We start from the raw sequence: 22,697 nt of genomic DNA, 5'->3' as shown, positions 1-22,697 counted from the left end.
ATTGTACAGTAATGGATGAATATCTAAAATCTCATTTAGAAATGCAATTATCTGCTATGCAAATTAGGTACCTCAGGTGGACACACCAGTTGCCACAGAGGGGTGTGCAAAATAAGTTATTTTACATCTTAAACGGGGACGGGCATAGGCTGCAGCAACCACAGCCCACATACCTTACAATGTAAAAACAACCCGCCCCGGCCCCGCCCAATTCTATCTTTATCCTGGCGAGGCTGCAACGTGCAGCAGGCTCTCTCGCACTCTGAGGTTTACGGTAGCTCGGGCAGCAACGCGCGCACCCGGGGCGAGGGCGCGAGCCCGCGTGCTAGGGTTGGCGGGGGGGTGGTGGGCGTGACCACAAAAGGCAGAGGCAGCCTGTGACTGACTGATTGACTGATTGAGTGAGTACAGGCAATTGCTGCTCAGAGACCAACATACAACACCAAACTGACTGGCATGTCCGACAATGAAAAAGACCAGAAGGACATCTCTCAAAAGGCAGAGAGAGAGAGGGAGGGGAGGGGGGGCTGGTGGTTGGGGTAGTGGGAGAAGAGAGAAAGGGATGACTTAAATTTGTGCAAGCAGGTTGACAGGAGCCAAGCTGTCATTTGAAGGGAACTGGCCTCTTCAGAAAACATGCAGGAAAAAGTTCCTGCAATGGTAAGTGGCAAGATATTCCAATGTTACTATTTGCCTGGAACATTTATATTTACGTTATTCTATTTTGGACATGTAATACAGCCAATAAATTTGCACTGATAATTTTCGACCAATTTAAAATCCACTATTATTGTTGGTGGCACAATAATTAACTATTAATTTCACTTAAATCCTACATTTATGTTGTGGTATTAGAGCCACACGTTTTTGGCAGGTAATATTCTATATATATCGCTCCTATATGTATGTACAGCATGAATTGCAACCTGCTTGCTATGAGAATCTAATGCATATGTTCAATCTGTAGTCATTGAATTAGATTATTGAGGGAAATTTATCTGCTGGTTCACAGTTCCTATAGAGGAAGTATGTGGTATAGTCAGTAAGTGCATTGAAGTTGTAACAAAGCTTCCTGTTTCTTTTTTTTTACGAAAATTCAAAGAATTAAAAAAAAAACTAACACGATTTTATTGGTCAGGGTCAATTAAGTCTAAAAATTGTCAGCATCTTTCTGGTTATCATGCAGCAGATTGTAATTTCGTCCGTGAAGCGCTTTCTAAGCAAATCTGAAACAAATGCTTAGTATAAACAGCTCTTCTGGTTTAAAAATTGAGCTGAAGCCTGTTGATTTTATCCATGGCTTTTTAGATAATTATAGATGTAAGAAAAAAAAAGATATTTTCTTCTAAAAGAATTTCACTTTATGTTGCTAAAATGCCTGAACCAAAAACTGGTTGTAATTAAAATTTGCAACTAACTCTACCAATCCTAAAATATACAAATTACACTTCATTATGTAATTCCTTGGTTACATTCCTTGCATGACTGAGAAGCTTGTGTGCATTTCTTAAGAGACTTTTTAAAGCAAAGTTCAGACCAAAAGCTGGCACGTAGTACAACATAATAATTTGAATTGGTTTTCTGTCAGGGAGATGATCTGAAACTGTGCAGGGATTATAGAATACTGTTTAAAGTAGCAGGCTGCAGCTGAAACACTGTCATATCTATTGCACTCAGGTTGCATGAAGATGGTTGTGTAATACATTTAATCAACACAATGTATTCTGTGCAAATTTGTACTGTACTTGGGGAGTGGGAAGCAGAAACTGGGCATTTAGTCCCACGGTGGGTAGGACAAATGAAAGTCAGGCCCTGAGGCCAGGTTGTTCTTGGGCATAATTCCAAGACTAGCTAAATAGTGGTATTGGTTGAGAGCAGAGAGCTGGTTTCCAATACAACCAGCTCCCTTGATCATGGAACAAAATAATTAACTTGGGAAGGATTTATTCATAGAATACTGTGAACAGTTTTGGTCCCCTTATCTAAGAAAAGATATACTGGCATTGGAGGCAGTCCAGAGAAGGTCCACTAGGTTGATCCCGGGGATGGAGGGGTTTTCTTATGAGGAGAGGCTGAGTAGCTTGGGCCTGTACTCATTGGAGTTTAGAAGAATGAGAGGCGACCTTATTGAAATGCATAAGATTCTTAGGGGGCTTGACAGGGTAGATGCTGAGAGGTTGTTTCTCCTTGTGGGAGAGTCTAGGACCAGAGGGCATAATCTCAGAGTAAGGGGTCACCCTTTTAAAACAGAGATGAGGAGAAATTTCTCCTCTCAGAGGGTAGTGAATCTGTGGAATTCTTTACCACAGAGGATTGCAGAGGCTGGGTCCTTAAGTATATTCAAGGCCGAGATAGACAGATTTTTAATCATTAAGGGAATCAAGGGTTATGGGGAAAAGGCAGGAAAGTGGAGTTGAGGATTATCAGCCATGATTTCATTGAATGGCGGAGCAGACTTGATGGGCCGAATGGCCTACTGCTGCTCCTACGCCTTATGGTCTTTATGGAGACAGATGACATCCTTAAACTTGAGTTTGACTCTGGCAGTTTGTGATATCATCTGTTACCGCCTTGTAGTGTCCTTGTAGTTCCGTGTCTGGTGCAGTAGAGAAGGGTGGGGAGTGGGAGGGAAGGCTGTAACTAAGCAATATTAAACCCATAGTAGTTAAGCCATTTTGGAATGTGATTTCAATATTCTTTGGCAGAGCAGATACTTTTTCTACATATTTGTTTCAAGTTTTTTTAAAAAATTCACAGCAGGGTATTTGTTTTTAATTGATGTTTTTAGCGGTGGGTGGAAAGAAACCTAAAATATTGGAGAGACTTCATTTAGAATTTGCCACGTGCAGATTTTATACATTTCTCTCCACCCCCCCCCCCCCCCCCCACACCAAGATGCTTGCACTGTAAAAGCAACCATATGGTTTGAAGCATCAGCAAGACTCAGAAGTGAGAGTCTTTTTCTCGTTTCTGAGCAAGAGGGGAAGACAAGACTTGGATTTTTTTCCCATTAAGTCATACCACTTTTGGATGCATAAGTAGAAATGGAAACCTTGGGAGCGTTTAAGGAATAATTGAATTCCGCAGTGGTCCTAGATACAGGGGTAAACATCATCTTTCTTAGCTGCAATTATCTTTGGACCGGTCGTGTGACGGGCGAATCTTTCAGCAATGCATTTCATATTGTATTCATTGGTGTTTAGTATTGAAAAACACGGCTCGTTTGATTGAGCGTGGCAAAAAAAAAATCCTCTGGCACCTAACTGCATGACAGGAAAAAAGGGATTGGGGTGGGTGTGGCGGTGGGGGTGTTGCAAATGCAATATCAGGAGATTTGCTCTGACCGTCTGTACCCTAGGGTGCTCGTTCTATTCCAGTGAAGCCATTTGATGCTGCGCGTTTAACTTTTTTTTTAAATAGGTCTGCGATCAACCACACCCCCCTGTCACAGGCTCGGGGCTGTGTTAATGTTCTGCTTCACCGGCGCTTGGAGTTGGCGGTGGATCTGGACTTGAAAGGGGTTTTGTATCCTATAAGGGGTGGACGGGACTCTGTGCCCTAATTCTGAAGCCCCGCAATGCACACAAGCGAGTTTTTCTTTTCTCTCGGATGTCTTCGTCAATGAGGTCGAAGCGGTGTGAAAATCGTCTTAACTACTAACGATCGGCAGTTCCGTTTTTAGTCTCAGTTTTCAGAATGTTGCACCTGAGTAACAGTCCCCGCCCATCCTATAGCGAGAGAGAGAGAGAGAGAGAGCAATACGATCCCACATTAGATTAATGCTGTTCAACTGTAAACTGGCAGTTAACCTATCAGAGTCTGCACCCAGGAAAGTAAAATCTCTTAACTATGGTCATTCCAAATAGATGTGCGCACTATTGTTTTAAACTATATATATATATTTTTTTCTTTTTTCTTTAAAAAACCAAACTAATCTCAAATTTCCAGTGAGCTCTGTTAACTAACTAACTAACTAACTAACTGGTTTCTCCGCTGCTTTCATTTTGGAGAGGAAGTGGTTGCCTTCAGAGCTACATTCATAAAGTTTTAAAATCTGTATTAAAAATAGCTTTTCATGCAAAACCATTCAGCGTGCATGAAACCCCATTCATTATGGGAATGTCTATTTTTTTTTTAACGAGACAGTTCCCTTTGGTGCATCAAATTTTTCATATTCAGGTTCCGAGTAAATATTACATTTTAAATTCGGACTGTTCTTGTAGAAATATAATGTAATCTGAATCCTACGGTTTGCCTTACATTGTTTTTGCATCCTTAAGAGTAGTTTAAGGCACCAGGGCAACAGTGGAGGATATAAACCATTAAAAGTTTGTTGTCAGTAAGCTGGTGTGTTTTCATTATTTTAGTATTCTGGGTGTGAATGTATTGCATTTCATCCATGGGAGTGCTGCATTCGTCCTGCATTCTCAGAGAAGGATGGTGTGAAACACCATTTTCAGGTCATGTTATGATCTAGTGCATATTGAATGGCTCTCAAGACGTATAGTCATCATTGGATGAGCATTGAGTGATTTGGCTTCATGAGCTGGTTGCGACTACAACATTAGCAGGCTATAATGTTATTTTTAAAATTAATTCTTGGGGTGCAGGTGTCACTGGCAAGTCACAAATTACAAACAATGTTTCAAGCACATTTGAGGTGGTTGGCAGGAATAAATTTAAGGGAGCGGTCATGGCGTAGTGGTAATGTCACTGGACTAGTAATCCCGATACATGGGTTCAAACCCCACCATAGCATCTGGTGGAATTTAAATTCAATTAATGTCTGGAAAGGAAAGTCTCAGTGATTGTGAAACTATCATTGATTGTTGTGAAAACCCATTGGGTTCACTAATGTCCTTTAGGGAAGGAAATCTGCTGTCCTCACCTGGACTGGTCTATATGTGACTCCAGACCCACAGAAATGTGGTTGACTCTTAACTCCCCTCTGAAATGGTCTAGCAAAACCACTCAAAGGTGATTAGAGATGCATAACCCTGTCAGTGACACCCAGATCCCAATAAAGAATAAGATGCATGTTGTTGAAGAAAGGGAGGAGAGTAGCAATTTATGGCAACTCTTTCATTTGGTCAAGGGCCCTTTGCAGGATGCCTACTTTACACGTGACTGCAGTTCACAATGCCAAGAAACTTGGGAACATGGAAAGGATCCTCATTGGGCACTTACTTTAACAACAGCAACTCATATTAATGTAGCACCTTTAACATAATGAAATGTCCCAAGGCGCTTCACAGAATCACAGAATTTTAATGGCACAGAAGGAGGCCATTCGGCCCATCATGTCTGCACCGGCTCTCCAAATGAGCATTACAGGAGCTGTATAAAACAAAGTAGGATGCCGAAGTACATAAGGAGTTATTAGGTCAGATGACCAAAAGCTTGGTCCAAGAAGGAGGTTTTAAGGAGTGTCTTAAAGGAGAAAAGTGAGCAGGAGAGGTGTAGGGAGGGAATTCCAGAGCTTGGGTTGGTCACCAGTGGTGGAGCAAGTATGATTGGGAATGCACAAAAAGCCAGAATCAGAGGAGCGCACATATCTCGGATGGCTGTTTGCCAAAGAAACATCTGCCCTTGTTTCCTTGATGGGGTGGCACCTCATGTTTAATCTGTCTCTCAGAATGAGTGGGGATGAAACTAATAGCATAAGGAAGTAGGCTCAAAAATATTTCCTCTTTAAGGATATGTAAACCTTTTAGTGCTTAAGCCACGTCTGTAAATGGGAAATACTGGGCATGACTGAAACTCGCAGAAACAGTTTGAAAGGCTTCCCCTAAAGTGCATCCTATGACTCAAGTGCAGTCCCTTTTTTATAGTGATTACAAACGGAGCTTAGAAATTATGTTATAACTGTCCAGATCTCAGTTCATCACCAACAGGCTCTATGGTTTTAGGGTTCTCTCGCTACCACTGTTCCTTCATCGTTGCTAGATCTAAATCCCCAAGATCTCTACCTAGCAGCATTGTGAGGCCACCTTCATCAAACAGACTGTAGCCGTATAAAAAAAAGTGGCTCACCACTACCTTCTTAAGGTCAGTTCGGGAAGGGCAGTAAATACTGGCTGTCTGTGTTTTTTATATATTTCGCCATTTCTCATGCTGTTGCAGTGCACGATGCTTTTCAGAGGTAATTGGGAACAGTACAAACACAGGCAGACAAGAAAGGATCCTTTTAGTCCACTCAGCCTGACCCACACAATTGCAATGTCTTTTGCAACATCGTTCTGCACCCCCATCTGAAAAACAATGTGATCTCTTCGGTGAGGCAACAGACAAGGTTAAAACTCCAGTTCCGAAGAAGAGTCATATTGAACATGAAACATTAACCCTGCTTCTCTCTCTACAGGTGCTGCCAGACCTGTTGAGTTTTTCCAGCGCTTTTTGCATTTATTTAAGATTAGAACTAATGTCAATTTGCAGGGTGAAATAGATACAGTTTAGTGTGTAGCTGAGTAAACTTGAAGCTGACGTTAAGGCCGCCTGAAGTTCCTCAACATGAATCACCTAGGCAAAAAGGGAAGACAATCAGTAACAAAAACAGAATTACCTGGAAAAACTCAGCAGGTCTGGCAGCATCGGTGGATTTCTTCTCCACCGATGCTGCCAGACCTGCTGAGTTTTTCCAGGTAATTCTGTTTTTGTTTTGGATTTCCAGCATCTGCAGTAGCTTTTAGCTTTTTGTTTTTAAGACAATCAGTAACTTTGCTTAATTCAAATTCTTGGCCCTGTAATGCATTCCACACATTGTTCAACTAGGTAACCACTGTGTTTGTTTGTGTGTGTCACAGTGATACACCCTATTGATATATTCCACCTAGTGCATAGAGTGAGTTAAAAAACCACCCAGGGACAAACCTATTTGAATATTTCAAGTGCAGTTTTTAAAAAATTCTTTTAATTTACTACTGAAGTATTTAAAAAATCTAAAAGTTCTCACATAAAAATCACTTGTGTTTAAAAAGAAATCTGAGCTCTCCAGAACTAGTAAGGGAGTGGCAAGTGTTAGCAATGCTTAAATCAGCTCGGTGACAGCTCAGGAGGAACTCATGGAGAGAGTGGGGGTGGATAGGGTAGGGAGGTGGGTGGGAGAGGGAAGGGTGCAGGGAACGTAGGTATAGTAGGGAGTATGGGAGAGGGAAAATGGAGTTGGATAGTGTAAAGGGGAGAGGAAGAAAGGTAGGGATGTGGAGGGAGAGGGAGGGGATGGTGCGGTGATGGGATGAGGAGGAACCAGGGAGTTAACTCGAAACGATAACTGTGTTCCTCTCCACAGATGCTGTCAGACCTGCTGAGTTTTTCCAGCTATTTTTGCTTTTGTTTCAGATTTCCAGCATCCGCAGTATTTTGCTTATAAATTAATTATTCTTGTCTTGCACACCTTGGTGTCCTGGCTGAGACCTGAGACCCAAGTCACCTACTGAGTTGCTTGTTGCTGAATAGGCTAAGAGTGCTGGTGTGAGAAAGCCCTTTGACACCCTAGAGAAGAATTGGATTCTACCCTGTAACCAGAAGACAGAGGACTTCTCTTTCACATTTAAGAGCCCAATCAGAGAATTGTATCTCTAGTTCTGACTGACTGGTTGGATATGCAAATCTTCATCCTCCAATCAGGTGCTTCCATTTTCAAATGGTATGATGTCGGAGTTGAATTGACAACAGGATGTAATTAAACTTTTTACAGGCACAGTAGTTCCACAAAACCAAACTTTAACAAAGTTGATTCAGGTAAAGCATGTCTCCCATAAAAAATGCAAAAATGAACAATATTGCAAACTGGCTGCTTATTTTTCTGTTTAGCTCCAGAATTTAAAAAAAAAATCACTTCTCAGACTGCAGATCAGGGCATTGATTCTTTTCAATTAGTATTTCTTAGATTAAGGTTAAAATTCAAAGTGAGCAAAGTATTAAATGCAGATACTGTGATTCTGAATTGCTCAGGCAATTTTATACATCTGCCATGTAATGGTGCTGAAGAAGTAGGATCTCAGAAGTGCTGAGTTCTGCATTTGTGCCAACATTCTTGTTATTTCTATAGCCGCTTGGTTTAAAGTAGAAGCAAATAATAGGAAGTAAAAGACTTCTTCTGTATAATAGTCTGTAGGAGTTCCTCATTTATGTTTTTTGAAACACTCGGTTTTATTTTGCTTGTTGCACACATATTAACATGAAACTTGATTTGGAAGGAGATCGGTGTTCTAAGAATTGAGGCGTATTTATAGGGTATTGCTGAGTTTGTGACCACTAGTTGTTGCCAAAAATCCCACCGGAGGTTGATGAAAAATCAACCAGACAAATAGTATTTGGCGGCCTCTGGTGGTTAATCAGCATAGCTGAGCTCACCGAACAGGAAACACCATTGAGAGCAAAGGGAAAACCTTATTTGATGCTAGACAGACTGCAGTAAGTAAGAAAGGTTTTCCAGCACTCACTTAATCTGTCCTTTGGACTTGGTGAACAACAAATTAAGCAGCAGAAGCAAAATGTTGAGACGTTTTTTGCAAACTCATCTAAATTAAGATTTCTGCTCAAGCCTGGTCCCTGCTTCAGTGCTCCTGATCTTTGCGGACACAGAATTGGGAATTTTAAAAATCCAGCATGTCTGGCCAGTCACACCATGTGATAACTGTGTACCTTTACAGCATCAACATGGTTCATTTGCTAGCTCACTCTCCTTTTTTGTGGTGTCAGCTGTGGCTCAGTTGGTAGCACTCTCGCCTCTGAGTCAGAAGATTGTGGCTTCAACCGCTCCAGGGACTTGAGCACAAAATCTAGGCTGACACTTGGTGCTGTGCTGAGGAGTGCTGCACTGTCAGAGGTACAGCTTTTAAAAATGAGATATGAAACCTTTTCCCTCACATGGGTGTAAATGATCCCATGGCACTATTTTGAAGAGGAGCAGGGGAATTCTTCCCGATGCCCTAGACAACGATACTAAGACACATTATTTGGTCATCACATTGTGAGACTTGCTGAGAGTTTCCTACAGTATAACATTCGAAGGTGATTCATTGGCCGCAAAGTGCATATATGAAAGATAAAACTCCTAATCGGAGCTGCTTTACTGAAAGTTTTCAGAAGCTTTAGAAAAGCATTTCAAACAGCTGGTTGTAACCATGGCATCCTGTCCGAACTACCGCTGCTGTTCTGTGGCAGCAGTAAAATAAGCAAAGCACACATGCTGTGCTGCTGGATCAGTGTAAGGAGGAGGGCACTTGTACCTGCTCTGGGTCATTAAGCATTTAACTGATCACCATGCCGACCACAACAGTTCTCGGTGTTCCGATCACTTTCCATCGAATTCCCACTGTCAGAGGTTAAGTTTACGTTACAGGCTGCACCTCAACATTATGTCCCTTCTGTACCTTCTGGTCGACTGCCCACACCATATCGCACTAGCTCTAAAATCAGCGGCAGAGCTTCCTGCCATCTCACACCACACGATGGTGTTTTCCCCTTAAACCTCCCTGCCTTACTGCACCTTTCCTCACCTTCAAAAGCCCTTTCGGGTGAGACGTTAAGCCGAGGCCCCATCTGCTTGCCCGGGTGGATGTAAAAGATCCCCTGGCACCATTCCAAAGAAAAGCAGGAGAGCTAAGCCCGGTGTCCGGGCCAATATTTCCCCCTTAATCAACCTCACACAACAAAAAAACAGGTTATCTGGTCATTATCACATTGTTGTTTGTGGGAGTTTGCTGTGAGCAATTTGATTGCTGTGTTTCCAACATTACAGTAGTGAATACACTATTACTTCACTGGCTTTAAAGTGCTTTGAGATACTGGTGTGGTTGTGAAATTGCTATATAGATGTAAGTCTTGTTTTTTCTTTTGATAATGACAAAACCTTACAGCATAGAAGTGAGCCACTCAGAAAATCAGGCCTGTGCCAGATCTATGATAGAGCTACCCAATTTGTCTTGTTCCCTCAGTCTTTCCCTCTCAGCCTGCAAATCTTTATTTCAAGTATTATAAGAGTTTTTCCACCCACGGTGGTTGACAGGGCCCTCAACTGTGTCCGGCCAATCTCCCGCGCATCCGCCCTCTCACCTTATTCTCCCTCCCAGAAACATGATAGGGTCCCCCTTGTCCTCACTTATCACCCCACCAGCCTCCGCATTCAAAGGATCGTCCTCCGCCATTTCCGCCAACTCCAGCATGATGCCACCACCAAACACATCTTCCCTTCACCACCCCCCCCCCCCCCCAGGCGGCATTCCGCAGGGATTGTTCTCTCCGGGACACCCTGGTCCACTCCTCCAACACCCATACACCTCAACTCCCTCCCACGGCACCTTCCCATGCAACCGCAGAAGGTGCAACACCTGCCCCTTTACTTCCCCTCTCCTCACCGTCCAAGGGCCCAAACACTCCTTTCAAGTGAAGCAGCATTTCACTTGCACTTCCCTCAACTTAGTCTACTGCATTCGTTGCTCCCAATGCAGTTTACTCTACATTGGAGAGACCAAACGCATTCTGGGTGACCGCTTTGCAGAACAGCCTCGGTCTGTCCGCAAGCCTTACCCAGACCTCCCTGTCGCTTGCCATTTCAACACTCCACCCTGCTCTCATGCCCACATGTCCATCCTTGGCTTGCTGCATTGTTCCAGTGAAGCTCAACGCAAACTGGAGGAACAGCACCTCATCTTCCGACTAGGCACTTTACAGCCTTCCGGACTGAATATTGAGTTCAACAATTTTAGATCATGAACTCTCTCCTCCATCCCCACCCCGTTTCCGATTTTCCCCCTCCTTTTTGTTTTTTCCAATAATTTATATAGATTTTTCTTTTCCCACCTACTTCCATTATTTCCATCCATTGTTTTCTCTCTACCTTTTAGCCTATTTCGATCCCTTTCCCCCACCCCACCCCCACTAGGGCTACCTGTACCTTGCTCGTCCTCCTTTCTACCCTTAATTAGCACATTCCTTTAGATAATATCACCACCTTCAACACCTCTTTGTCCTTTTGTCTGTGACATCTTTTGGTTATCTCCAACTATCACTGGCCCTCTATCCAGCTCTTTTTGTCCCCCCCCCACTCCCACCCCCCCACCCTTAAACCAGCTTATATTTCACCTCCTCTATTTTTACTTAGTTCTGTTGAAGGGTCATTCGGACTCGAAACGTTAACTGTGTTCCTCTCCGCAGATGCTGCCAGACCTGCTGCGTTTTTCCAGGTATTTTTGTTTTTGTTTTGGATTTCCAGCATCCGCAGTTTTTTGCTTGTATAAGAGTTTCCTTTTAAATGTTATTATTGAATCTGCTTCCACCATCCTTTCACAGGAACTCACTGTGTGGAAAAAAAAATCCCTTCACCTCCACCTTTAGTTCTTTTACCAGTTTGTGTCCAGTGATAACTGACTGACCTGCCAGTGGAAACGGTTTTTTTCTGTCTACTCTATAAAATCACCTTATAGTTTTGAACATCTCTGTTAAATTTTCAATAATAAACCCAGCTTCTCTAGTTTCTCCACTCAATTAAAGTCCCTCATCCTAGATGTCATTCTGGTAAATTTCCTCTGCACTCTCTCCAAGGCCTTGACACATCCTCCCTGATGTGTGTTCCTCAGAATTGAACACACTGCTCTAGCTGAGGCCTAACCAGTGATTTAGAAATGTTCTTTGCACCTGTCTCTTTGACCATGCCTCTGCCCCTGAACCCTGCCCCATTTCTCCTATTTGGGTCTGACCCCATAACTGTGAAAGGTTTTGAGATGTTTTACTACTTTAAGAGTTGTATAGGTGTCAGCCTTGGCTCAGTGATAGAACAATCACTTCTAGAGTCAGGAGGTCATGGGCTTAAGCCTCATTGCAGAGACTTGAGCACATTAAGCTGACAATTTTGAGCAGTACTGAGGGAGTGCTGTACTGTTAAAAGTGACGTTTTGGATAAGACACTAAAACTCAAGGTACATCTTCCCCCTCAGATTGATGTAGAAGATCACATACTTGAAGAAGAGCAGGGGAGGTTCCTCTGGTGTCCTGGCCGACATTTACCCTTCAACCAACACCACCAAAACAGATTGTGTGGTCATTTATTTCATTGCTGTTTGTGGCTATTCATGTGCACAAATTAACTGCTGAGTTTGCCTTGATTGCAACAGTATTTCATTGTGCGTGAAGCACTTTGGGACGTCCTGATGACGTGAAAGGTAGTATTTAAATGCAAGTTGTTTATAGAGTTGTAAACTATATTGGAACACTGTCAACTGCGGATGTTAGTTTTGTAGCTGCATCTCCATTCATAAATCCAACTAACCCGATCTCTGTAGTGGGGACAGTCGTCCAACCCTGTGACAGAACAACCTCGACCCTCCTAAGTGCTTTGAGCTGGTTGCAGTGCACTTGTGCCATGGCACCAATCAGCATCTCAAAGTGAACATGGTTTTTGCATGGAACTGGTTCAGCTTCCAATTCCCTGGGCTGTCCTCCCTGTATCTCATTCTCAGGTACAGAAACTTAGTGGATGTGGGAAACAAAACAAATGGAATAAAATGCACCTGATCAGTGCACTTAGTTAGTTACCTTTGGTGTTGCTTTACCCTGAATCTGATTTTTGAATGCAGAGTAAAGACTGTCTGTCTGAAGTTTGTAATAAAACATAAAACTGGAATCTGCACATGAACTAGTTAAGCATCTATTCCCTGTGTACTACATAAAGAAACCCAAAGTCATTCTACATTATATGTCACTTTTTGGACAACTTCCATCGTACCATTCTCTACATTTTGACTAATGATTTCCAATCAGTAATGTTATCTTTCATGAATTCATATGAATCAAAAAGAACAACAACCTATATTTATATAGTGTCTTTACTTTTTGTATAGTACCTTATATTTGTATAGTACCTTCTAATATAATAAAACTTCTCGAGATGCTTCGCAGGAGCATTTTAAACACAATATGACACAGAACCACACAGGAGGTTATTCGGTCAGGTGACCAACAGCTTGGTCAAAAAGGTAGGTTTTAAGAAGCATCTCAAAAGAGGAAAGCAAGGCAGAGAGCTGTAGGAAGGGAATTCCAGAGCTTGAGGCCTAGGCAACTGAAGGCACAGCCGCCAATGATGGGGTGATTAAAATCAGGGATGCTCAAGAGGCCAGAATTAGACAGAGGCGAGGCGAGACAATGGAAGGATTTGCAAACGAGGAAGAAAAAAATCGAGACATTACTCGACTGGGAGCCAATGTAGGTCAGTGAGCACAGGGGTCATAGGTTAACTGGACTTGGCGTGAATTAAGGCACTGGCAGCAGAGTTTTGGGTGACCTCAAATTTACACAAGGTAGGATATGGGAGCCAGGATTGCATTGGAATCGTTGAGTCTAGAGGTAATGAAGGCACGAATGAGGGGGTTCAGCAGCAGATTAGTGGAGACGAGCGAAATCAGGCGATGTTAAGGAGGTGGAAATAGATGGCCTTAGTGAAGGCATGAGTACATAATTGGAAGCTCACCATGGGGTCAAATATGACAGCAAGGTTACAAACTGATTGATTTAGTCGCAAACTGCTGTGAGAGAGAGCGATGGGTTTGATGGCTAGGGAATTGAGCTTGGAGCGGGGATCGAAAACAATGGCTTCAGCCTTCCAAATATTTAATTGGAGGAAATTTCTTCTCATCCGGCATTGGATGTCCGGTAAGCGGTCTAATAACTGAACAATAGTGGAGTGTTGAATAGTGGTGATGGAGAGGTAGAGATGGATGTCATCAGCATACATGTGAAAGCTAGCGTTGTGTTTTTGGATGATGTCGCTGAGGGGCAGCATATAGATGAGAAGTAGGAGGTGGCCAAGGATAGGCCCTTGGGGGTCACTGGAGGTAGTGGTGAAAGAGAAGCCATTGCAAGAGATCCTCTGGATATGATTAGATAGATAACAATGGAATCAGGTGAGATCAGTCCCACCCACTTTGACAACAGGAGAGGTGTTGGAGGAGGATGGTGTGGCCAACATGTCAAAGGCTGTAGGCAGGTTGAGAAGGACAAGGAAGGAAACAAAGATGTCAAAGGATGTCATTGTGACTTTGAGAAGAACTGTTTAGATAGTTCAGCGGGGCAGAAACCTGATTGGAGGGATTCAAACACTGAGTTCTGGGAAGTATGGGCACAGATTTGAGAGTAGACAATACGTTCAAGAACCTTGGAGAGGAAAGGGAGTTTGGACATGAGATTATAGTTTCCTAGGATGGTGGGGTCAGAAGTTTTTCTTTGAGGCAAGGGATAGATCATCTTTACACCCCTGAGAGCATGGGAAAGGAAGGTTCAATCAAGGAATTCAGGGAATTGGGTAATTATCTGAAGTGAAAAAGCTGGCAGGACTCTGGGGGAAAAGAGGGTGCAGGACTAGGTGAGTTGCTCTTCCGGAGAGCTGGCATTGACATGATGGGCCGAATGATCTCCTTCTGTAATAAAACATCCCTAAGTGCTTCAAAGAGGCATTATAAAACAAAATGTGACACTAATCCTCAAAGCTTTAAAGTGTTTTCCACTAGTGCAGTTGGAATTTTAGAGGACTCCCTGGAACCCATTTAATGTATCAGGCTCATCTAACGTAAACCATACTATTTTTCCATGCACACCAAAGTATATAATGGCAACAGTAGGATATGTTCAATATGTAATATTCCACTATTAATTCAGAAGTACGTGGGTTACACAAACCTGTTTGCCGTTACATTCTTTGATGACGAGACCAGCCAAGAACTATTTCAGTGTATGAAAGAAAAAGATGCCCTTTGCAGGCACTAGTGATGATAATTTGAGGCTCTTGGGTTGGGTGACTATCAATGGTTTTGATTTGGATCATGGATTCACCTTTTAATAATTTTCCAAATTATTCCCACATACCAGAGATCTGAAATCATCTTTTAAATGGAAGCCAGAACAACACCATGCCCTCCGACAAACCAAACTCACTCCCATTTCCGCCTCCTCGCGTGAATTGGCAAGGTTTTTAGTCCCGACATCAGCATACTGACATTGTGTTGCCTGGGAAATGAAGCAATTCCAGTTGACATAGCTGGGCAGTTTTGCTTCTGCTTGCTGCAGCTTTGAAAAATCAGAGGGTTTGCAAATTCTATTTCGCCCCTGATTAAAATGCTGAACGGAAAGAAGCTGAAAGACGGATTCCATGTAAGCCTGGTCTCGACAATGGTGCCAACCTTCTATTTGAGGGTGTGCTGGGGCAACCCACTCTCTTGCTGTAGACACTGAGGCGGGTATTTTCTGGCCCTGCTGTGCCGGATGTGGCAGGCCGGCCAAAAGTCTATTGATTTTCGGTGGGACCAGAATATCCCGGTGGCGGCCGGGGCTGGAAAACCTCTGCCTGAAAGGCTGATTTACCTGGCTGGGGAATCTAGAACGTGGAAGCACAGTCTCATTCAGGGCCAGGTGGAGGAGAAATTTCTTCACTCAGAGGGTTGTGGACCTTTGGAATTCTCTACCCCAGAGGGTTGTGGTTGCTTCAACATTGGGTTTAATGCTGAGATGGACAGATTTTTGGTCTTTCGGGGAATCTGATATAGGGAGCGGGCAGGAAAGTGGAGTTGAAGCCCAAGGTCAGCCATGATTGCACTGACTGGCATCGCAGTATGGTCTGCTCCTATTCCTGATGTTCTTCTCCATCCCATCACAGACCATCCCTTTTTTCTCTTTTTACCATCCTCCCCCTTTCACTTGCTCAAAACCTATTACATTTCAAACTTTTCCCAGTTCTGAAGAAGGGCCACAGACCCGAAAGGTTAACTCTGGGCTGGACTTTCCCTACAGGGTGGGAAACAGAGGTCGGGACTGTTTTGAGTCCTGAACCTGCCTCGGGGTGGAGGTCTCGGTGGGAATGGTCACTCATTAGGATTTTCATGGAGGCGGCTCTTAATTGGCATGGAGTCAGATTCCTTGTCCAGTTAAGGGTGGTGGGCGGGCTCTTAATGGAGAGTCAATCAAGGCCTTCCAGTGTGAGATGGTAGGTAAATAACAGTTCAGGCGCTTCAACATGGAGATGTTTCTCATCAACTTTTCAAAAACTTTTAACGCTTCTTGCAGCTAGGCCACCATTGTTATGGGGAGGGAGTTGATGGCGCCCCATTGTGCGGTATGTAGCTATTCTTGCACACCGGCAGAAGGGTGTCTAGGCCTGCCTGGAGCACCTTCCACTGTTTAAAGTTATCCAACTTGGCCTGTTCATATATGACTTCTTATGGCAAGTACTCCCTAAATACTCAGCAAAGCTTTAGCATTCATACAGTTGCTGATAGACATGGCAGTTGATTGGTCCTCGTAAAATTAACTAAATAACTTTTAAAAAAATTAATCCAATGGTAAGTAGTGGTAATGTAGTGTAAACAAAATTGCACGGCGGGGGTGTTTTCTCCAGTATCCTGGCCAATATTTCTCCCCCGTCCAACATCACTAAAACACATATGTGTTTTCGAGAGCTTGCTGTGCATAAATTGGCTGTTGCATTTCCTACATTTCAAAGGTGACTAAACTTCAGAAGTACTCCATTGGCAGTAAAGCACCTTGGGACATCCTGAGGTTGTGAAAGGCGCCATTAAATGCAAGTCTTTCTTCTTTTCTTTCTCCCTTACCACATGGTGTTACCATGTCTCTAACCTGGAGTCAGAGAAAAGTTATGAATGGGGGCAAGGCCCTCCCACACAAGGTGGGAAGTAAAGAATGAGAAGAGGGTTACTGTGGCTCATCCCCACACCTCCCAGCAGCAGGTTGTAAATTGTTTTACCAGTACAGGGTTACTTCAATTTCTGTCTTGGAAGAGAAAATGTTACATTTTAAATTTGCTTTCAGTTGCTTTTCTATGATGGCGACCCACGAGTGACGAAGTTTAAATGATTAAATAGTTTAAGATCAGTAATTGAAAGATTTCTCAATTTCGTGAAATGAAAACCCCTCAAGCTTGTTCTGCCATTCTAGTAGGTCATGGCTGATCGGCATGTTAATCTCCTTTAGCTGCCTTTTCCTCCATGTCCCTCGATATCTATCTTATTTTATATTAATTCATGGGATGTGGGCATCACTGGCTGGGCCAGCATTTATTGCCCATCCCTAATTGCCCTTGAGGAGGTGGTGGTGAGCTGCCTTCTTGAAGCGCTGCAGTCCACGTGGTGTCGGTACACCCACATCTTTCTCCAATAAACATCTACTGATCTCAGTCTTGAAAATGTTGATTGACTCAGCATTTACAACATTTTGGGAAGAGTGTTCCCGGTTTTCCCTATGCTTTGCGTGAAAGAATCCTTCCTGATTTTATCTCTGAGCGGCCTAGCTCTAATTTTAATATCGTGCTCCTTGTTCTGGATTTGCCCAGAGATGAAATGGTTTGGCAGCCGCCATACCCATCAAATCCTTTAGTCGCTTTGCACACCTCGATTAGATTAGGCAAATGGTCACAAGAAGAACAATCTGCCGTACATTGACAGAAATCTCCTTGGACACCTCCCTCGCAGCAGCAAATATCAAACAAAATTTTACCCCTCCGAGGCAGCTGCAATTTAGGGATGTGGAGGAGAAGTCGCCTGCATTTATGTTCCTGAAGCAGACAGCCTTGAATCAGTGGCCAATTTGTAGGACTGACACTCCCACGGATCCTGATGCTGTTGGTTTACTGTAGGTTGGGTTGTTTACAGTAAATAGTTGACTAACTCTGTGGGACCACGTGTCACTGACTGATTATTCGTTATAAAATCTCTACTGACAAAGGGCACTTTCTGCCTCCTTGTCAAAGGAGTGAAATGTGGAATGAAGGGAGCGACATCATCTCGTGTGTAAAGCTTGACATTTGCAGAATAACTTAGTAACACAATAGCTATTTGAAGATGCTGTTTGTAAAACTGAACTGCTTCTAGAAGGGTTCTAAGCAAATAACCAAAAATAAATTTACTCCAATCGGATTTCAGTTGCTCTGCTTAACTAACAGCTTGTGCAAATACATTGGGAGTGAAAGTTATAATAAGGTGCTGGCACGCCTGCTATAAAATGTTGGTTATTGCGGATTTACGTGTGATTTTTGTTTTTTAATGCCTCTCCCTTCCCCAATTTCTCAAAGGCAAATATGTTGATTGCCTATTTCTGCACTGAGGCAATGCATTTTCCTATTCATATTCACAGGATAGGAGCAGACATATGGGAATGGGATTAATGGGCATAGTGGTTATATTACTGGCCCTAGCAATCCAGGGCCTGGACTAATAATCCAGAGAACATGCTCTGGGCCCCCACCGTTGGCACTGGATCCGCGTCCTGGACCGCGGTGGTGATTTTAGTGGTGACAACCAATTTAGAGGCCGCTGCCTCTTCGAGCTGCTGGCCTGATAGAGGTGGCCACTGCTAAGGCTGCAAGGGGAAGGAGAGGGCACCTCCATTTTGAGGCGGCCTCGCAGGTACTTGGAAATTTTTTTTTTAAATGTGCTGGGGCCAGGCGGGTCCCTGGTTTTGGAGGGGTGAACTCTCCAGTGGTGGGCCATGGAGCCTCTGGAAAGGAAAGCCCTCCCAGCGAGGTTCGTAAATTCCCAGTGGGGTGGTAAGATGGTCATCAATGGGCTAGTTAATTGGCCGTCCACCTCCAGTTGTCAGGTGGCTGAGCCGCTGCCATTCACGCCTTTGATAATATCCTGTGGCGGCGGTAACTTGTTGGGCTTTCCTCCTGACACCGTCTGCCACCGTTTTATTAGAACTTCTGCCTCTCAGCCCATCTCCAAAAGGCTGATTTAAATTTCAGCCCCATAAGTTCAAATCCCACCATTTGTGATAAATATGGGAGTAAAATTGACCCATGGAATTGTTGGGATTTTGTAAAAATCCAGCTGGTCCAGTAATGCTCTTTTGGGAAGGAAACAGGCTGTCATAATCTGCTCAGGCCTATATATGGTTCTAGCCCCACTCAAAGTGGTTGACTCTTAACTGCCCTGCGAAGTTGTTTAGCAAGCTACTTGGTTGTATTCAATCACTTCAAGAAAGCAGCGGCACACCACTACTTTCTCATGGCATCTAATGATGGTCAATTAATGTCGGTCTTTCCAGTGACAGCCTCATCTCCTGAGTGACCAGTCGGTGGACCACCATGTTTAACATCCTTGTGGCCATCCTGGTTAGCTCAGCTCCAGTGCAGCGATGAACAAGTTGGTCCTATGACTGTAGTTGAAAATGTAAATACAGCTGTAACTCAAGCAGGATGTTTTATGGAACCCATGTGAATTTATTTGTTTTGTTTTTTGCTTTTAAAGCTCTATGGCACTTTTATTTAACCCTGCATGGGATGTGGGTGTCACCGGCAAGGTCAGCATTTATACCCATCCCCAATTGCACCTTGAGAAGAAGGTGGCGTTGAGCTGCCTCTTGGAACCGCTGCAGTCCATGTGGGGCAGGTACACCCGCAGTGCTGTTAGGAAGGGAGTTCCAGGATTTTGACCCAGCGACAGTGAAGAAGCGGCGATATATTTCCAAGTCAGGGTGGTGTGTGGCTTGGAGGGGACCTTGCAGGTGGTGGTGTTCCCATGCATCTGCTGCCCTTGTCCTTCTAGGTAGAAGAGGTTGCGGGTTTAGAAGGTGCTGTCGAAGGAGCCTCGGAGAGTTGCAGCAGTGCATCTTGCATATGGTATACACTGATGATGGGGGGGGCAGGTCATTGATGAAGCAGCTGAAGATAGTTGGGCCTAGGACACTACCCTGTGGAACTCTTGCAGTGATGTCCCGGGACAGAGGTGATTAACCTCCAACAACCCAAACCATCTTCCTTTGTGCTAGGTATGACTCCAAAGGTTTCCCGCCTGTTAGCCATTGACTTCAGTTTTGCTAGGGCTCCTTGGTGCCATGCTCAGTCAAATGCGGCCTTGATATCAAGGACAGTCACTCTCACCTCACCTCTTGAGTATGCGCTTTGTCCATGTTTAGATTAAGGCTGTTATGAGGTCAGGAGCTGAGTGGCCCTGGTGAACGCAGACTGAGCGTCAGTGAGCAGGTTATTGCTAAGCAAGTGACGCTTGATAGCACTGTTGATGACACCTTCCATCACTTTAGTGGTGATCAAGAGAAGATTGCTGGGTTAGTAATTGGCCAGGTTGGATTTGTCTTGCTTTTTGTGTACAGGATATACCTGGGTAATTTTCCACATTGCTGGGTAGATGCCAGTGTACAGCTTGGCTAGGGGCGCAGCAAGTTCCGAGCACAAGTCTTCAGTACTATTGCTGGAATATTGTCAGGGCACATAGACTTTGCGGTATCCAGTGCCTTCAGCCGTTTCTTGATATCACGTGGCGTGAATCGAATTGGCTGAAAACTGGCATCTGTAATGTTGGGGAGGCCGAGATGGATCATTCACTTGGCACTCCTGGCTGAAGAATGGTTACAAATGCTTCAGCCTTACCTTTTGCACTGATGTGCTGGGCTCCCCAAAATTGAGGATGGGGATATTTATGGAGACGACTCCTCCTCCAGTGAGTTGTTTAATTGGCCACCACCCTTCATGACTGAATGTGGCAGAGCTTAGATCTGATCCGTTGGTTGTGAGATCGCTTAGATTTGTCTATCACCTACTGCTTCCGGTGTTTGGCATGCAAGTAGTCCTGTGTTGTGGCTTCACCAGGGTGACACCTCATTTTTCGGTATGCCCGATGCTGCTCCTGGCATGCCGTCCTGCACTCTTCATTGAACCAGGGCTGATTCCCCGGTTTGATGGTATTGGTAGAGTAGGGGTATGCTGGACCATGAGGCTATGGATTGTATTTGAGTACAATTCTGCAGCTGATGATGGCCCACAGCGCCTCACAAATGCTCAGTTTTGAGTTGCTCGATCTGTTCGAAATCCATCCCAGTTAGCACGATGGTAGTGCCACACAACACGATGGAGGGTATCTTCGGTGTGAAGACAGGACTTCATCTCCACAAGGACTGTGCAGTGGTCACTCCTACCAATGCTGTCATGGATAGATGCATCTGTGGCAGGTAGATTGGTGAGGATGAGGTCAAGTAGATTTTTCTCTCTTCTTGGCTCCCTCACCAACTGCCGTAGAACCGGTCTAGTAGCCATGTCCTTTAGGACTCGGCCAGCTTGGTCTTTGGTGGTACTATTAAGCCACTGTTGGTTATGGGCATTGAAGTCCCACACCCAGAGTACATTCTGCGCCCTTGCCACTCTCAGTGCTTCCTCCAAGTGGTGTTCAACATGGAGCACTGCTGATTCACGAGAATGGATGGTAGATGGTAACCAGCAAGAGGTTTCCTTTCTCATATTTGACCTGGTACCATGAGACTTCATGTTGCCTAGGGTCAATGTTGAGGACTCCCAGGGTAACTCCCTCCCAACTGTATACCATTGTACTGCCATCTCTGATGATGGTGATGGTGGTGTCTGGGGCATTTTCTGTAAGGTGTGATTCCATGAGTATGACTATTGCTTGACTAGTCTGTGAGACAGCTCTCCCAATTTTGGCACAGGCCCCCAAATGTTAGTAAGGAGGGCTTTACAGGGTCAAGAGGCCTGGGTATGCCGTTGTCAGTTCTGGTGTCTAGCTTGATGCCGCATGGTCTGTCTGGTTTCATTCCTTTCAGGCTTTGTAGCGGTTTGATACAACCGAGCGGCTTGCTATTGTTGTGGGCCTGGAGTCTCATGTAGACCAGGTAAGGACGGCAGATTTCATTCCTTAAAAAGGCATTAGTGAATTTTGATACGTTTTTAGGACAATCGGCAATGGTTTTGTGGTCACCATTAGACTAGCTTTTAATTCCAGATTTATTCATTGAAATTTAAATTCCATCAGCTGCTGTGGTGGGATTTGAATCCGTGTCCTCAGAACATTAGCCTGGGCCCCTGGATTACTGATCCAGTGACAGTATCACTATGCCATCATCTCCCCATTTCTAAAATAATGAGTGAATGTCATTGTTTCCAAGTGTTTTCATTTGTGGGCTTTTGCATCGTGCTTGAATGCCAAGAGAAGTCTGGGGAAAGAATCAAGATGCTTTGTAGCCTTGCATGACAGGAATTCTATTGAATCAGCTTTATGCATCCATTAATGGGAGTCTTAAAGTCTGTCAAAACTTTTGAAAATGTTCAAAGATACGTTAATATGAAAGATGAAATCCAGATTGCATCAGAACATTTAACTGTAAAATTCTTTCAGCCCTCATAGGAGAAGCCCTGTTTTGAGGATAAAGGGTAAAACTGTATAAAATAAAGAACTTGCATGCAGTGTCCTCAGCTAGGGAGAAGAAGTGAAATCTGGCACTGCTGATCATAATCTGTCAACCCTGGCTGGAAAGGGAATATGAGAGGAAGAACAGTTATATATAAAAATATATTATATATATGTATATATATATATCTGGGCATTCCAAAATGCTTTACAGCCAATGTTTGTTTATTTGATTTCTTCACACACTTTCTTCCCTTTGGGGAATAGTGGTGAAGGGATGGCAGTCTAATTATCATGAATGCTGCTTCTACTGCCAATGAGTCCTGGAGTAGGACTTGAACCCAGAACCTCCGGCTTAGAGGCAGGGGCACTATCTACTGACCCACAAAACATCCCTTTGCAGCCAATGGGTGGAATTTTCCAATCCCGCCAGTGGCGGGCATCGTTGCTGACAGGACAGGAAAATGTGGAGATTTTGGTCACTCTCCAAATTTTCCCGTCCCGCCCACATTGATGCCCGCCATCAGCGGGACCGGAAAA

The 22,697-nt window shown here is 44.0% G+C and overlaps 1 long non-coding RNA gene across 9 annotated transcripts in view; it reads left to right on the top strand.

The window, feature by feature from the left end:
• Nucleotides 1-362: 362 nt before the first annotated feature.
• Nucleotides 363-22,697, top strand: part of LOC144681001 (uncharacterized) — a 585,681-nt gene continuing 563,346 nt past the window's right edge. For all 9 annotated transcript variants that reach the window (XR_013576664.1, XR_013576666.1, XR_013576663.1 and 6 more), the window contains exon 1: nt 363-660. This is a non-coding gene — a long non-coding RNA (uncharacterized LOC144681001). The remainder of the gene's footprint in view (nt 661-22,697) is intronic.

This window comes from Cetorhinus maximus, chromosome 5, assembly GCF_964194155.1.
Source record: "Cetorhinus maximus chromosome 5, sCetMax3.hap1.1, whole genome shotgun sequence".
NCBI lineage: Eukaryota > Metazoa > Chordata > Chondrichthyes > Lamniformes > Cetorhinidae > Cetorhinus > Cetorhinus maximus.
This window is presented reverse-complemented; position numbering and strand designations above follow the sequence as displayed.